This window comes from Aphelocoma coerulescens, chromosome 2 (genome assembly GCF_041296385.1).
Source record: "Aphelocoma coerulescens isolate FSJ_1873_10779 chromosome 2, UR_Acoe_1.0, whole genome shotgun sequence".
In the NCBI taxonomy this organism is placed as follows: Eukaryota; Metazoa; Chordata; class Aves; order Passeriformes; family Corvidae; genus Aphelocoma; species Aphelocoma coerulescens.
This window is the reverse complement of record NC_091015.1, coordinates 51,466,781-51,484,705: the sequence shown is the minus strand read 5'-3', so window position 1 is coordinate 51,484,705 and position 17,925 is coordinate 51,466,781. Positions and strand designations below refer to the sequence as shown.

Genomic DNA, 17,925 nt, shown 5'->3' with positions numbered 1-17,925 from the left:
GCCTTTAGAAATATTTTTGGCTTTTGGACCAGCCAAAAGCCAGCCTAGCACTGTAAGTCCTTTTTCTCTACCTGAGGTCTAGTGCTGTTTCAGCCAGAAGATCTAAAATCCCTGCGCTCCTGGGGCATACCATCTATCAAGCCATCGGATCCCAAATTTTTATATTTTTCTAATTTCTGTAATTTTTTTTACTTTTCTGTTTTCATTAAATTATTTAAATTTTTACTAAGAGTTGTCTCATTCCTCACAACTGCACATGAGTGAAATTTTAGCACTGAAAGACATTAAAAACTCACAACAAGGCTTTGAGAAGAATGTAGCAGAAACATCCCAAACAGTCTGTTTAGAAGACAGGAAGCTCTGAGAAGGGAGAGCAAAGATTACTTTTCAGTGTTAGTTGTAAGACTTCCCAAGAGGTATCTTACGGTTTACTATCAGAGAGCACAACTAGATGAATAAGAAGGATCTATGTGCAAGCCCACTTTATACAAGAGGTACATAGAGCATAACCAAGAAACTCATCATAACTCCTTGACATCATTAAAGCATGGTCCTAGCACACAGCTCTAAGCTGAAGAAAGAGATGGTTCTCTGAAACAGCAGTAGCCTACGCCAAACTTACACAACAAGGACTTCCAGTCGAGGATTCAAATCCCGTAATTCAGCTCCTCTTTGCTTCTTGAGCAGCAAAGACAGCAGAGCAGACTTTAGAGACATCTTTCCCTGCTAATTACATGACAGCAGTTTAAAACAGAGATTGCATCACACCCACTGTCTCTCGAGAGCAAAAACACATGTGTAATCAAATTGTTAAGGTAAAACAGTAAAAAGATGGAAAGGCAATTAACACTGTATACAAAGAAATCTCTGAAACTGCAAAAATGAACCATTTTCACTGAGAATTACATTTTCGCAGTTGAACTTCGGCAAGTAAGCTGGGTGGTACAAAAAACACTTTTTCATAAATATGAGAAACCCCTTCTGTTATCAAATAAACTCTTATTCCTCTCATGTTTAATCTCAAGCTCCATATATGCCACCTCCACACAAGAACAAAGAAATCCTTGTTTAATATCAAAATGCGCCTTGTCCCCTTTTTATGCAAATGTGGCCTTCAGAACATCTAGCAGCTGAAGAAGGGGCTCCTGGATGCAACAGAGCAGAGAAGTCCAGCTGCCAGTGAGTACCTAGATCTCTGTTGCAGTTTTATAAGGTAGAGTCAAAGGCCAGAAGAGAGGAGAACACTTGGACGTGTGTTTTGAAAGGAAAAGTTGAAACATTTTACAATGGAAAAGGTAAACATCAGTTGGTTTGGATGTGAGAATTGTGCAGCACACCCTCTCACAGGTATGACAAAGCAAGCTTTGGAGCACAGAATGGTCAAAAGGCAATGAAAGCTGGAGGCAGGATGGGAAAAGTTTGTGAAACTTTTCAGTTGACACTGGAAAAAGCTTGAAGAGATGAAGGAGCAAATTACTGAGCTCTTTGCTTACATGGCATTTTTAAGGAAAACTTCCAAATAGCCAACTATACTTAAACTCAGGTGTGTCTCTTCTCAAACCTAAACAAAACAACCCAAAAGAATAAAGAAGACCTAAGACTGCAATGAAGGAAAGGAAGAGAAGAAACAAGTAGGCGGGGAATAGAGAACAAAAAGAAAACACACTTGGACAAAGGATGTACAATAGAAGAATGTGCAACTTTCAGAGACTACTCTAGAAAAAAAAAAAAAAGATGAGACTGGGAGATTATCTTTTTGATCTGTATTTATCAATAAAATACCAAGAAATTTCCACTCATGAGCTTGAGACCTCATTGCACTGTATGAAGTAAGCAAAATCACTTAAAACACAGGAGATGAATGTGAGAACTTCAGTGCCAGCTGCAATGCTGTGAGATCAGTTGGTGGTAATTCAGTGAAACTGATGCTATAAAATCAGTGCATCAGGAAAACTCAGCCTCCATCTCTCTTAGAATCTCAAGGATGCAAGAGGGATGACATCTAATTCAGTACCAAAAAAAACCAATAAAAACATTTACATCTGTATACAAAAATGATATATCATCTCCCAGTTAGAAAGCAAGCTCAAATCCATGAGGAAAGAAATAGATGACTTCACGCTACCAGGAATATGTGGACAGCAACCAGTGCAGAGAATACACTGCATCCTCAGAAAGCACACATGACATCAAATACAAAGTAAGAAACATGGCATGAAAATGAACCAAAGGGGAGGAAAGAAAACAGAGCCAAAAAGAGTACTTCCACTAAAGGACCCAGAAAAAGAACCAGATAGAGAAAAGATCATAGAATCATAGAATCATAGAATCATAGAATCATAGAATCATAGAATACGCTGAGTTGGAAGGGACCTGTAAAGATTGAGTCCAACCCCTGGTCCCATGCAGAACATCCCAAGCATCACCACATGACTGAGAGCATTGTCTAAATGCTTCTTGAACTCTGTCAGGCTTGGTGCTGTGACCACTTCCCTGGGGAGCCTCTTCCAGCGTTCAGCCACCCCTTGAGTGAAAAACTTTTCCCTGATATCCAACCTAAACCTTCTCTGACTCAGCTTCAGGCCATTTCCTCAGGTCCTATCACTGGTCACGAGAATGAAGAGATCTGTACCTGCTCCTCCTCTTCCCCTCCTGAGGATGCTGAACACCACAGTGAGGTCTCCCCTCAGTCTCCCCTTCTCCAGGCTGAACAGACCAAGTGACCTCAGCCACTCCTCACCAGAGTTCCCCTACAGACTCTTTACCGTCCCTGTGGCCCTTGTTTGGACACTCTCTAATGGCTTAACATCTTCTTTACATTGTGGCTCCCAAAACTGCCCGCAGCACTCGAGGTGAGGCTGCCCCATTGCAGGGCAGAGCGGGACAATCCCCTCCCTGCCCAGCTGGTGATGCTGTGCCTGATGCCCCCCAGGATATTGTTGGCCCTCCTTGCTGAATTGTAAATTATTGAAAATTTATACATATTTTGCTGTTTGCTAGGGAGGAGACTGTGTAATATCCTCAGTCTCTTCTAGTGCTTCCACCCTGCTAGGCAGAGGTGTTGGGGTGCTGTATCACCTGCTACAAACAAGGCGTTCTGCTTATGGTTACCAGACACAGGCAGAATGTGAAAAGAGAGGAGAAGTGGAGGGAGGCACTGTAAGGTAGCAAACACCAAACCATCAGGGTTTCCATCTACATCAGTTACACTGTTGAGCCAAGGACAGTAACACAGAACAGCAACACCTGCACTACTCTCAAGACTGCTCTTCCAGTCCTTATCCCACTTCAAGCCACTACAACAAGTGAAACCTCCTTTCACAGAATGAGTTTTGCTTACCCCACACAGCACAGCACCAGGTATATATGCCCAATGGAGGCAATGCTTCTGCTCAGATTTAAGAGTGTGCCTAACTCCCGGCTGGATCAGCACTTTCAACCACACATCCTTGTGGGCCAAGGATTTGCGTTCTTACGCATCTTTAAACTTTCCAGGACATGTCATTTATCATTCTGACTGTGATAAAGGATGGCAACACCCTACTCGTTCATCTTGCTCTCAATACGCTGCAGAAAACAAAAATATAGATTTTTTTTACAAGGTGGAGGACACAGATATCGCTCACCCTCTTTGATAATTTAACTATAGCATAACATCATCAGGTTTAAATCAGAAGAAGGGAGAAAACACTTGAAGAAGGGAAAAGAAAAAATGTAGGGGAAGCAACATTTACTGAAAAAGAAAAACAAAAAAATATGTTTACAGATCACATCTGAAAAGAACATCTCTATTAAATGTGATGTCAGAAGAACTGATAAATCCACGTGCAGCTCCAGGTACTTCAGCCTAAATGTGGAAAATACACATTATTCTGAGTTTATCAAGGGCTTAGTTTTATCAGTACTATTTATACACACTTTCCTAGTTAATTTTAGACATATTGCAAGATTTTAAACCAACAGACTTGAGTGCTCACTGATTTTAAAAGACAACAGCTCCCTATTTTTTAACATGTTTCTAAATTATATATGGGCTGTGTACTCCTCCAGACAAATGAACTCTGATAAATTACATTCTGCCTCTAGCCAGGTGCTTCAAGTAATCTCCTCCTTCCCACCTCTTCATCACATGAAATAAAGCTGAAGACTGCACAATGTCAGATCTGTTCAGATGCTGCCTCTACCTGAAACAATACAATCCATGTGCTGAGATCATCATCACTCTCTATTACCAGAAGCTGAAATGTTTGCTGCAATGGGCTCAGGCAGGTCCTGAGAGGGTGCTGACTAGAACACATCCTCCACAGCCAGCCTTATGCCAGGCTGCATCACAAGTTTCTCCTGTTGGGATTGCCCTCCCTCCTAAGTGACTTTCTCTTTTATGCCTGGCTACATTTTGGCTGCACCTGGGGTCTGGAATACATTTGACAAACAGCACAGTGTGCTCCATGACCTGGCTGCTCCCGAGCCACATGCCTGCGGGAATGCTGCCTGGAGTATTAAGGCCACTGCATCCGCTTGAGCACACACGCCCCATTTTGGACCTGCTTCATTACCCTTTTCTCAGCAAGCTTGCCTAGAGTTAATTTAATGCGTTTAAGGACTGAAGACCAGCTTTGCCACCCTGCAGTGCTATCAAACATGTTACAGGCAGAGAATTTGGCCATATTCCATCTATGGGGTTTCCTTCAAAGTCCACTTCTTCTGAAAATAGCTAAGCTGATGCTTGAGCAGTATGAGAACAGTGCTCCATCCAACACAGACCACCACCATGGAGAGCTGCTGTATCTTTACAGTGACCCTTGCACACCCAATTCATCCCCTATGACATCACAGGAGTGGGATCATTTCCAAGTCTCAAATCTCCTTAATCTGATATTCTAGGAACAAGAGTGGAGTACACAACAGTAGTCCCTATATTCAGGTTCTACTGGCCAGCTTAATACAATGTCTCTCTCTACTGCTACAGAAGGGCACTCGCAGTCCCCAGACCAGGAAGTAGCATCAGGGAGTCACAGGAGTAATGAGAGGCAAGTAAATGCTTTCCAGCTTCTTCCTCAGCAGGAGTCCCCTGAGCTTGGGGACTGTCATCTTAAGATCCAAATTCCCATGGAAGAAAGCTTTTTCCTTTTCAAGGGTGACATCCAACTTCATCAACATTTAGGCAGGATGGAACAAGCAGGAGGCCCGGTATACCCAGCACAGCTTTGAGAGAGAAGGGGGGAGTCTTTGTTTAGAGCCACACCTGGACATGCCTTTGCAGTGCAATCCCACCTCTGTCTACAAATGGGCTTCCTCCCAACCCATTCAGAATTACCTGTACTATGCTTTCTACCAGCACTACATAAACTAAAAACCTTTAAAGTTCAAACACAAATCACTTCTTTTCTGATCTGGCCAATTAAAAAATGACAAATTACAACAAGTTGTGAAATTTATCTTGTCACCAGCCTATAATTGCTACTTGGCGCTTCAAATTATAGCAGAAAAAAAATGAAGAACAAAACCGAAGTGCTTATGGCTTGTTTGGATTCTGGTTTACAAAGTACAGCATTATCTTTGTCAGTGTGTGAGGAAATGCAATTGCTCTGTGGACCTCTACATCAAAAACATCTACTTTAATTAATTATTTGAGTATTATACCAGCAAGAAAAGAATTACTGTCATTATTTCAGAGCTGCTTATTGCTTTTATATGTGATCTGTCTGCAAAGGTTAATACTAATTTGTCAAAAATCTAAGTTCATTTTACTACAGAATTATTATGGCATTAGGATTTAGAATTAGCAGACAGATACTATGATTATTAGGATACCTAATGGTATCCTAATAAATACAAAAATGTTTTGAGATCTTTCCAAAGAGGGACCAGATAAGGATTGAGGAGTAAAGGAGGAAGAAAAGGCTGCAATTTAAGTAGGTGTGAGATTGTCTACAGATGGAGAGCTAAGGATAGAGAAAGACTGAGGAGCCCAATGTCAAAGAAAAAAAAATCAACAACAAAACTGCAGGTGGACTTCCAAGACCTTCCAAGTAAAAGTACAGTACTTTAGGTGCACTTAGATGTAGTTGGTTTAAAGTTCACTCATTCACCTTTCTTAACTAAAAAAGTCACCCATAAATACCAGAAATAAAAGCCCACCAATCAAAAGCAATCAAAGTCACATTTTTAAAGCTAGCTCTGCCCCTCTGTTCTTCCCCCCAGGCTTCCAACTTCCCATCTCAGGGCTGTCAGTAGCTGTCAGCAGATCATATGAGAAATTCATCTGAACATACAACATAACTTGACAGGCAATACATCAGAAAACCTAGATGTGACAACAGCAAATTCCACCAGATGGTCCTGGATCATATCTATCTATTAAAAAAAATTCTGACAGAAAAAAAGTCCTAACCACACATAAGCAGAGCTTCTGAGGAATGAAAAAAAAAAAATCTGGTATATGCACTGTTTCACCCTTTGTCCTAACCATGCCAAAAAAGGAGATAAACAACAGCTCCAGCTTGTCCTCAACAGTTTGTCCTGTCATTAGTATCTATATGTATATTTCATCCTCCTCTCCAAAGAAAAGACTTCTAAATAAAGATGCCTCTCCATTAAAGGCAGTATGTGCTACTAATAGTGCTGCTTTTCAATTGAGAAAATTCCATCAATGACTCCAGTTCCTTTAGCACCAACCTGGTCTCCAGGAACACCAAACCCATGTGGTTAGCCCTGGCAGTTGCTGCAAACTTGAAGCACATTCAAGACTCCCTGTTTGGCACCCTTCCCATATCCCTGTTCTCTTGCAAGGAGCAGATTGCTTGGGTTCAGGCTGCCTACAAACCTCATCAGCCTCTGCAGCGACCCTTTCAGGAGAGACCTTGGATTGCCTTCTCCACTGTCAGTCATGCAGGTCAAACACTGACAGTCCAAACCTACCCTCAATCCAGGTAAAACTGCCTTTGATACACATGAAACACAAAGTGCTGTGGCAGGCACAGGGTCAGGACTGGGACATTGCCACCCTCTGAGAGATCAGCACAGTCCCATGGCACAAAACACCAGGTTCAGAAGCAGCTCTATGGCTATTTCACTGAAGCTGTCACTGTTCTTCAGGTGAGCACCAACAGCCTGGCCACAGCAGCAGCTCAGCTGTGACAAAAGTGTCAGGCCTACGAAACATAAATCAAACTGGAGTAGGCTGTCACTGCTCAAGTGAGACTGTCGGGGACACCATTCCTTGCTCCTGTTCTGCCCCTGCCTTCAATAGCTGTGTGCAGATGCATGTTTGGCCCTGTGAGAAGTAGTTGTGCATAACTGCAAAAAACTACCACATATCCTTGTCCTCCCAATTACACACGCTTGGAAGTAAGAGGTATTTAGTCAAATATACATTTAATTGGTAAAGCAAACAGACATGAATCTGAATGCACCAAGGGAAGGAAGACAGTGAAGGATGTGGTGTTATTTTATCACTGTTTAATAGAACAGGATAGTGCTCCAAAGTCCTTTGGAAATCTGACAGCTCTTTTGAATACAAAGCTGTGACTGTGGTAGAAAGCGGATCTACTCCCCGTCAGTGCACAAGCTGCACTCCTCAGCTCAGGGCTGAGGAAATCTCTCTTCAGGCCACTGTGGCAAAATCAGTTCCCACCAAGAAACCAGACTAATCCTTTAACCAAGGAGTAGTTCTGTATATTACACCTACCTTTTTTCCTTCCCCTAAGGACAGCTCCTTCCATTATAGACTCTCCTTTGCTGTTAATCAAAGTGCACCCGTTTCCTGAGTGAGAAACACCTGTGTGTGGGATTCCTCCAGTGCACTGGTGGGGAACTGGGCTCAAGTCCTGCTTCAGGAACTGCACCTGAGTGGACTGGCTCCAGAGCTTAATAATGAAAAGGGCCTTCTTAGCAATGGCTGATGGCTACTCCCTGACTTCTGAAGAAGCAGTTTATTGTCTCCATCCAATCCATTTTACAATTATCACCTTTCTCACAGAGAGAAAGCTACTTTTACATCATAGACCTGAGAACAAAAGGCTTATGAAAAAGCCAATTCTCCCCTCCTCTTCAAACTTTAACAAGGAATATCTGATTTTTCACTCTGTCATTTTGACATAAAAGTCAGTGACATTTTCAAGTTTTGTTGTTGTGCACCAGTGGGGTTTCAAATACTGCAGAAGAACATAATTACATTTACAGACACTTGTGACTGGAACTTAAAGGTTGCAACAACTATAATAGTCTCTTAGAGATAAGAAAAATAGGCATTTAGCTCAAAATGTCTGTTCTGATTAAACTGAAAATGGACACCACCTTTTTACTAGAGTGCCTTTTGGCATCTGAAAGTTTTTACTATAAATACTAGACCATGATTTTCCAAACCATTAACTTCCCACAGAGAGAAAAATATACATCTTACTATTTAATTGTTCTCAGCTGAAATACTGTAAAAGAGAAGGCATAACATGTATTTAATAAAATTGATAGAAAGTCACTTCCTCACATTCTGATATTTAATTATATCTCATTAGAAAAGCAAAAAATAGTGCAAATCAAAGTCCATGAATCAGCTGTTTACTTTATTTATTTATAGGCACTTATATAGTGCTTGTCACCATAGCAACCAGGAACCTTTTTTTCTTCTTGTTCAAAGGAAAAGTTGTAATTTCAAAAAGTGATCCTTTCATGTCACAGTGCAAATAGGTACTTAGGTCCTGTGCTGAAAACACTTTAGGCAAGTGCCTGAAGTACATGAACCAAGTCAAAGGTGCAATGAAAGAGACAGAAACAGAGAAAGGAAAAATGAAAGGAAAGGAACCCTGAAACAAGTGGAAAAAAGGGAAAGAGGGAAAGAGTAAAGGACTTTCCTACGAAAATCCACAGTGCACTGTGTCCCACAATAAGCCATGATCACCCCAGTACTTTTTACCTGTAAAAACAGGTGATGGGTTCATGGAGAACAGTCCAATTAATGAAGACCAATCAACAAGTTCCAAATTTATGCTGAGGGCACTGGTAAATATTCTTAAGCAAGGTTTTCTAAAAGCATAGTAGCTTAAAAATGAGGCTGCAGAGGGCTGTCTCCCTTTTGAGAGCAGAGAAGTCAGACTTTGACTACTACTCTTTTCTGATCCCCCAGCAATTAGCCATTACTAAGTTCCCACAGAATTAACAGACCTTTCTAAAAATGCCATCTGTTCACAAAACATCAAAGAAATGTGCAAATTAGAACACTGCTCCTGCATACACCATTACAGAATGAATTACTACGTATGTCCTGCAATTGCAGTTTCCTCATGATATTGCTGGGAACTACTTTTCAGACCCCCAAAAGAGACTGAAATTGGTTTTACACTATTTCATCTGGTTGCTTCCCACCATTGTATAGATGATACACATACATGCACAAAGCAGTATTTCAGATTCTTTTTAAAGCCAATGAATTTCTAATTGGGACAGAAAGAAAAAAGATATCTTTGGCCTGTTGTCATTTTGTTATATAAGAGAGATTATCATGAAGGTTTCCTCAAGACACCGGTATGCGAAGTTATTATCTTCAACTCTGTATTTAGCTTGATCCTAACTTCTTCATAAGCCAATACTGTCCAAAGCAGTTAAATAAGGAGTGTTCAGTTGTTCTAAACTAAACACATACATCTTTACTCAAGACTGGTGGTTATTCTGTAGTCCTTTTTTATACTGTATTCTAAATAGGGCAGAAGCTGCCTGTATGACAGCAGGAAAAGTGACAAGTTCCTTATCTGGAAAAGCACCAGCAGGCACTGTTACCAGAGCAGACCAGCTCTTTTAAAGTGGATTGATGAAGTTATTTTTAAAAACACCTAATAACACCACAGAGGAGACTCTGATCTCTGCAAAGGTGAGCCGCACAGCTCAATACTCCTGGGAGGTAGCTAATGAAACTGAAGCTTGTCATACACAGACTGCATCCAGTAATTGGCTCTGAACACTCGCAGTTGAGACTCCCCCATGCTGAGCTCAATGCCCTGCTCAAAGCTTGTGCCAAACACAGGCGGAGCCGGGCACTGTCTGGCACGACCAGGTGTGAATGGCCCTCTCTCCCCTGCCTGTGCCACCAGGCCCAGTCTGCCTACTTGGAAGGCAAAGAAAGAAACCTACTTTCTTCCAGCCCCCCACACCTACCAGGTGGCTTCCAGGACAGGGAGAGACAGCTGTGTAGGGAAGGTGGCAGAGTGGTGGCAGAGGAGGTGGTGTGCTGATGGAGAAGAAGGGAACATGTTCTACCACAGAAGGTGAAGGAAAGGCAGGGGAAGACCTAAAAGGAGGCGGAAGAGGGTCCCATGTCATGTCTTCATCCAGCACACCAGAACCACCACCAAATGCTAACCCTCAGTCAGTGCTCTGTGCAAAGTCCCTTAGGGACAGCCACTGGCTTCCCCAGGAAGGTAGCCAGCAAAACAGGGAAAGCATCACTCATCTTCCCCAAAATTCCACTGACCCTTCCTAGCCCACTCTTCCCTGACCTTTGTGGATCCACAGACTCACTCTACCTCTCAGTGTGAGCTACAGCACTGAATTCTGCAGCCACCCTGGAACATAAGCTAAGAAAATACCATCCCACAGTGTGAGAAGATTCTTTGTCCTCTTTAAGAAATTTTATCTGTGTAGCTAAGGACCTCTGATCTGGTTCTGGCTCTGTGGTTTAATGCTCTCCTTTGCACCACCTTCTTTTTCATGATTCTTCCTGCCTCCCACTACTTCCTAGAAAAATCCATTCCTTCACAGCCTAGATACACCCTGACTGGAAAAGCCATTTTAAGTAGAAAGCAGTTTCTTCTGCTGAGAAAAGTAATCTCTGATCATTTGATAGTTTTACTTGTGGAAAAGCTCCAAGCCTCTATGTTTTAAAACACCTCCTATGTTAGAGCACAGGCCACACACTAAAAACTCTGGGGAACAGCAACTGAATGTGGGCTGCTGTCACAGGGAACATTTAAACCCACAGCACTTATAGAACGCTTTAAAGCAACGATTTTTAAGAGAAAGGGGGTGAGAAAGAAGGGAGTAAGAATATTCAATTGCCAGATGATTGAAGCAAACCTCAGTAAGTTCACAGTGAGATGCAACTCAGGAGATTGGAAGTTTAACTGGAAAGAGATTTTCATACAGTCAATCCATTTTGCACATTGCTTAATAGAGAATGGGCTCTAAGTAATTAGTCCCAAAACATTACCCAGGTACCTAGACTGCACGTTCACGGCACACTTCACAAGTGTTGGAAGCTGACCTCCAGCTCTGATGACAGCTAATTAAAACACAAAAGTAAAAACTGCCACCTTGCAATCATAAACCGTTCAAAATGCACTCTGGCAGAAAAGCAGACTGCAAGGCAGCTTTCCTATATCTAGTTCACGCATTTGCTATCTACCACGGTTTTGAAAATGACATTGCAAAATAAACACCCTGTCTTACAGCTGATGTGTTTAGCATAAGTCAGATTTGTTTCACAGAGAACGTCCTTGCAGAGAACAAGAGCTCTTCTGGTTCCCAGCTAAGTCAAGGCTTGAGCTAACAAGCCAATCCATCAGTTCAAGTGTTTTGAGATCGCTCTTAAAAGGAGCCGTTTCTGTTTTATTACCAAAGTCAGCAGTCACCGTTTTAAAGTCAGCATTTGTCAATAGTTACCCAACTATGGCACTGGTGTGAAAACACTGATATGTTCCCTTGGCTTGAGCAGTTGTTCAGATACAGTCCTTATTCTCATCGCCAGAGGAGAGTGTGCCTCTCCAATTTATTTATTTTTCCCAACATGCAGCCTTCATCTTCATAGCCCATTTAAACACTGGATTAATTGAGGGGGGCTGGAAGGAAGCAAGGGGACCCAGCAGACACCGCTGATCCCGACCTCGGAACATGCATGTGCAATGCATCCAGAGCTGACGCAGCCAAGAGAAACTTTCTCACCATGCTTAGTCAGCACGCAATAATTAAAAAGGTGCAAGATGTGATAAACCCAGCATCCGTATCCATTGGGGCCAAACTCACAAATTCATTGCTAAGCTTTCAAAGCCGAAGACAGGTGTCGGGGGGGGGGGGGGGGGGAGGGAAGTCCCAAGGCACTCAGCCATCAAGGAAAACTGTCAGGAGAACATAATTACATCTCTACCTGCCCCAGTAGGCTTTAAACCTGCAGCGCCTTTGACCTCTGGGGAGGTTATTGGAGTTGTAATTGACCAGCTGCCTCTAAGAGCAGGCACCGCTCACCCTCACCGCGGGCTGTCGGGCCGGACCGCTCTCGCTGCCCGGCTCTGCGGAGGTGTCCACGGCCGCGGCGCCAGCCCCGCTCCGGTGGGTTCACTGGCTTGTCCGCCTCCTCGCCGTGGGGTCGCCGCCGACAACGAGGGACATGGCCCCGCTCCCCCCGCTTCCCCATCACCCGTTCTCCCTTCGGGCGGGAGGCGGCAGCCGCCGCCAGCCCCCGCGAACCGCCCTCTGCGAGTACCCGGACCGGCCCCCGCCCCGCGGCCGCCCCGCACCGCCTCACCTGCCGCCCGCGGCAGCGACCGCCCCTCGGCCCGGCCCGGCCCCGCCGCCCCGGCCACCTCCTCGCTCCCGGTGTCCCCGCCCGCCGCCAGGAGGGGACGGGGCGGGTGGCCCTCGCAGGCGGCGGCCGCGCATGCCCGGTGCGGGCGAAGGGCATTGTGGAAGCTGCAGTTCGCGGGGCCTGCACGGCGGGCGTCCTGCCCGGGCGCTCAGCGCACACCCTGCCCTCGCTCCTGCCCCGCGTTCAGCGCACAGCCTGCACCCGGTCCCAGCTCCCACCCCTGCTCCCACCGCAGCCCGGCGGGTTCCCCTCCCGGCTTTCTTCCGGGCTGCCCAGCCCTTGGCTCCTCGGCTGATCGGTTTCCTGGAGCCCTCTGATTTTCCCAGCCGTCTGCTTGTCGTCCTTCTCCCAAGTTTCCTCCAGCCTCCACAGAATCATAGAATCATCGAATCATCAAGGCTGGGAGAGACCTTTCAGATCATCCAGTCCAAGTGTCCACCCAGCACTACCACTGTAAACCCCTAAACCTCTTCACCCAGCACCAGATCCAAGTGTCCCTTGAACACCTCCAGGCATGGTGGTTTGAACACGCCCTTGGGCAACCTATTCCAATGCCTGACCACTCTAACAGTGAAAAATTTGTTTCTAATATCTTATCTGAATCTCCCCCGTCCCAGCTTAAGGCCATTTCCTCTTGTCCTCTTACGCTAGGCATAGCAAAAGAGACCGGCCCCGCCTCACTGCAACCTCCCTTCAGGTGGTTGTAGAGAGCAATGAGGTCCCCTCTGAGCCTCCTCTTCTGCTGTCCCTCCCAGCACCTCCTCACACTGGCCTTCCCCTGTCCCTTTGGGTCCCTTCCTCACCCTCTGCTCTCCCTGCCTGACAGGGTCCTTTCTTGCTTGCTGCCCACACTCCCTGCCCTCTTCCAGTGAGAAGGAGGTGCTAAAGCAGAGGGCAGCCATCCTTATGATGAGTACATAGCTCCAAATCCACCAGGAAAACCTGACAGATCGCAGGCACCTGCATCCTTAGTGGAGGAAGGTTCCTTCCCACCGGGGAAATTGTGACAGCAGTGGCGGGTCCCATTCACATGGTGGGGTTTGCTAGGGTCAGGCTTCACCAGAGCAACCCAGAGACCATTACAGCTTGAATAAACCACCGAGAGCATGCTGAGCCTGCAACAAGAGGTTGAGTCGTCTGAGCAGGTGGACACGTGTGTGTAACAGTACCTCTGCTCCCAGCCTCTCCCAAAGTCAATGGGGCTTTTGTCATTCACTTCACTGAGGCTTTTGTTTCTCATGGGAGCTTCCCATTCCCAGGCCCCGACAGAGCTCTCACTCAATGGGAAGGACAGATAGTGGTTTGGTAGCATTTTTCACATCAGCTGGTGTTTGTATGCATAGCTAAATGCTTCCAGAGTGACAGGACTGCTGAACATGCATGCAGGAGTTTAATATAAAAGTTTAACTGTTGAAAAGTTCGATCCTGAAAAGCTGATAGTCATTTGGGGGAAATCAAATATAAAAGCTTAGTACTTCTTCCTCCAGCCTCTTTTTTTCTGCCTTACAGATTTTGTAGCTTATGATCTGAAGAATTAACTTGGGTTACAAGAGATACACACAAGAACTGAGGGTTTTCAGGAATGCATATTGCTACTTAAAATTTAATTTCATTACATCTCTATGAATTTTAGTGTTGAGCTCCCATGGACTGACAAGGCAAATGTCAGGCTTCTGAGATTTGTTTTCCAGTTTGTTCAAGAGCTATTACACTAATGAAATCCATTGCGAGAGATACCATCCACTCTGTTTCTCCATAAGTTTCTGAGTTATAGTCCAGTCTTGGAGACACTTCAGAATGCTGGACCCCCATGCCTTTAACTAGAGTAACAGTGCCAAATAATCATTATCATCATAATTTTCATTATCTCATTGGAATTTTCACTGGAATAAAAAGTCACTATTTCAACAATGTTTAGAGGTATCTATAAATCTTCCCAAAACATTTGTGAGTAGAAATCCTGACTAAAATTTCACAAATACCTGCTTGCATATTCACATAAATGTCATCTGCAGTGCTACTTTTCCTCCTTGTTATGAAATATTTAATGAACCAGTCAAAAGCCAGACACTACAGTAATTTGGATCAAGTGGCTAGTCACGTATCACAGATGATGAATGGCCAAAGACACAGACCTAATCGTTCAAGAAAAAAGAACACCCATAAGCTGAAATGTGTTTCTGTGAAATATTCATAGGATTGTGGTGGTTTATTGTCATGTCTGCTTCAGAATAACCTGTGATGGGAAAAGGAGCATAATCTGATAAACTTTTCATGCAAAACCATTCATTTGTTATTCCTGGAGTAAGAAGTTTGTAGACCCACATCTGTTTAAGTCCATCGTCTATAAGGGGTAGGGATGCGTTTTCCTTAATGCAAGGTTTTACAGGGGGTACCTATTGGAAGGAGTGTGAACGTGCTAATGGTAGAGACAGGCCCTTCAGGTGCCCAGGCATAGGTGCCTAGTGCAATTTTGGACAGTTTAGGTTGCCCAAGACATCTGCACAAGGTTGGTAAATACAACACGGGACCTATAAGAAGACTCTGCCTGGCTTGAACTTGAGCTTCAGCGTTGTATCACACAGTCATATTGCCCAAGTTACTTCAGCGTTGTATCACACAGTCATATTGCCCAAGTTACTTCTGATGTGACCATTCAGGGAATAAATCAGCTTTTACAGACACAGGCAGGGGATGAGCTCACAACTGGGAGCTGGAACAGTTGAGCCAACCTTTATGGTTCAACAGATGGAGCTGTATCTCCAACCTGAAGTAAACATTGGAATGTTTCCAACTCATACATCCTCTCCTCACATCACCTTCTACACTTGGACTATTGCTCTCTCTGTATGTGCAGCCTCTTTGAATGAGAAAATATCACAGGGCTGGGTCCTGGAAGCTGACTCCACCCACCAGAGTCACTGATGTGCCTGCTCATGAACATCAACACATTGGACTACAGCACTCCAAGCCTTGCTCAGCTGAAGTCAACTAGATCCACTGGCTTCTTTGTTGCGTGTCTCTGTGTGATGCTGCCTCAGCTTTTTTGGTCATTTACCTATTGCCTCTGCTTTGCCTTGCTTTTCACTACCTCTATGTGCTGCACAAATTGTGGGCACTTGTGCTCTTAACCTTTCTGCAGCGGGACAGAGAGAAGGGTCTACACAAGTTGTTGGTAGGATCTTGCTGGGATTTAGCCACTCAGATTTTTTTAAATGTCAGCCTTGTAAAATGCATTTGGTGGGGGTAGTGGGACACACAAGCCCAAGGGATGTGGCAGTCTGCCTGTGGTATAATCATAGCTCAGCAGAGCTTGCAGGCCAACCAGCCAGTATTGTAAAACTGGATGAGCACTAGTGATTCCAGTCTTGTAAGAGGTAATAAGCAACATCCATGGAGTGTGCTGCTGCTTAATCATCCTGCGAAGGAAAACCATTTCAGCCAAAAACATCAGTGAAACCTTTGGGGACTGAAGGCACCATGGAACTCTGCACATCTGCTCAGCATATGCTAAATGCAGACAGCAGAGAGAGCTGAACGAGGGACTTTGAAAGTGCTATATGCCTCAAACCTCTCTTACAAATTCATGTAATTCACTAAAGAAATCATACATATTCATGTCATTCTACCTCAGGACTATGAACTTGTTTGGAGGGGATAAACGCTTTCTTGCTTCCAAAGAGCAAGATTTCATTAAACTGTCTCTCTTTTGGAAAAAGGAAGCAGTGACCCCAATCTCTGCAGTATCTGGCAGCCAGTAATAGCTGTATCATGATCAGTATCTGCCCTCTAGTAGCAATTTTTCACACACTGATGTCGAACACATGCAGGAGTAGAAAAAGAAATAAATCTGCTGCTGAGAAACTCTGCCACTGAAATGACTTGTCCCTACGAGGTGGTGAGGACACTGGGCGTTCTGAAAGCACAGTTCTGATCCCAGTGTTTAACTCCTTGAGTCCAAGGGCTGGGTAATTGCTGGTGTTGCCAAAGGTGGTTAAGGCTTTGTTTATCTTGTTGCAGGTAAAATGAGGTGAAAAGAGCACATGTGCTGTTAAACAGGTAAGTAAACCTGACTATTCTATACAAAGAAAGATCAACAAAAAACTTCTAAGGATGACAGTTAAAGCTATCAACTAGTTTCACGGTGATATTACAAGAACAAAAAGACCTTCCAGTCCCACAAGCAGGGCACCGGCCCCTGCTTCTGCTGTTAGCAGTCGGATCCCACTGAGCACAGAAGTGAGCAGCATGTGGCAATCTGAGCTAGCATGACAGCAAAGAAACGCCAGCTCCTCGTGGAGTAGTGACAGCTTCTGCTTGGTTTTTGGAGCGGTCTGCTTAGTTTGGAATGCAGGACAGTTAGATAAGCAAACACCTGATTTATTTAGCCATTCACTTATTTAACCACGTGGTACAGGCAAAGTACTAAGAAATAAGGGGTTTTTCCTTATAACAGGAAATCCATTCACATATGGACTTGAGGTAGAAGTTCCTGTTAAATACAGAAAAAGATTTGCACTAATCTAATACCATGACTAAATATAAATCTCCACAATACAAAAAAGGAATAGGTGGGTACCAGTGACAATGAATAAAAAAGACAGGAAACTGGAGAAATCCAATGACAGTCGGCACAACAGATGTGCCAAAATCTCCCTTGTATGACAAAATGACTGTCTCATGAAATATTAGCAACTATCCAAAACTGGGAAAGTGTGAAAATCTTGTTGCTGTATAAATTATCTAAGACACTCCTGCCAATTATAGACTTGCTGTGAGAAAGAGAGACATTGGTAATCATGACAGCGACTGTGTTCGAGTGTCATGTGAATATTCCAGGCAATTATTCAAATCAATCATTTCTTGTCCGTGTAGGAAAGATTCATCACTCTTAGTAGCTCGTGTCACTCAGTGACTGAATTGATGGTGCTCTGCTCTTTGTGGTGTTCTGTAGTCTGCCTGTTTAAGGTGACAGCACTGTCGTGTATTTAACTGCTGAGGTGTGGAGAGCTGTCCAGCAGAAAGTGGGAGAGCATGGGCCCAGAATCCATGAGAAACATTACCCAGGTCGTAAGAGACCAGTTCCCTTCCGCACCAAGCAATGTCCAACCCGAGGCATTTTTGGAAGTGGCAGGAGCAATGCTGGCTGTTGCCACTGGCACAGCATGAGAGGGCTCTAGATGCAGGGGGAAGGTGATCCGTTTAATCACTCTTCTTCCACATGGGATGTTTATGAGACCTGCTAACCATGTCTTGTCATTACAAATCCTCCAACTGCAGTGCTCAGCATCCCTGTCATTGAGAATGGCTCCCATATTCAATGAGGTTCCTGCCTCTTGCTTTCCCAGCCCTAT

General features: G+C 44.2%; 1 protein-coding gene across 2 annotated transcripts in view; it reads right to left on the bottom strand.

Annotated features, from left to right (window-relative positions):
* The window catches only part of POMGNT2 (protein O-linked mannose N-acetylglucosaminyltransferase 2 (beta 1,4-)), a 33,027-nt gene extending 20,451 nt beyond the window's left edge, over window positions 1-12,576 (bottom strand). The window contains exon 1 of one of the 2 annotated variants that reach the window (XM_069007412.1): window positions 12,512-12,576. The gene's annotated coding sequence lies outside the window, so the exon portion shown is untranslated. Of the gene's footprint in view, window positions 1-12,231; window positions 12,353-12,511 lie in introns of those variants that run through there. The other variant, XM_069007413.1, reaches the window with a different exon arrangement.
* Window positions 12,577-17,925: the final 5,349 nt, after the last annotated feature.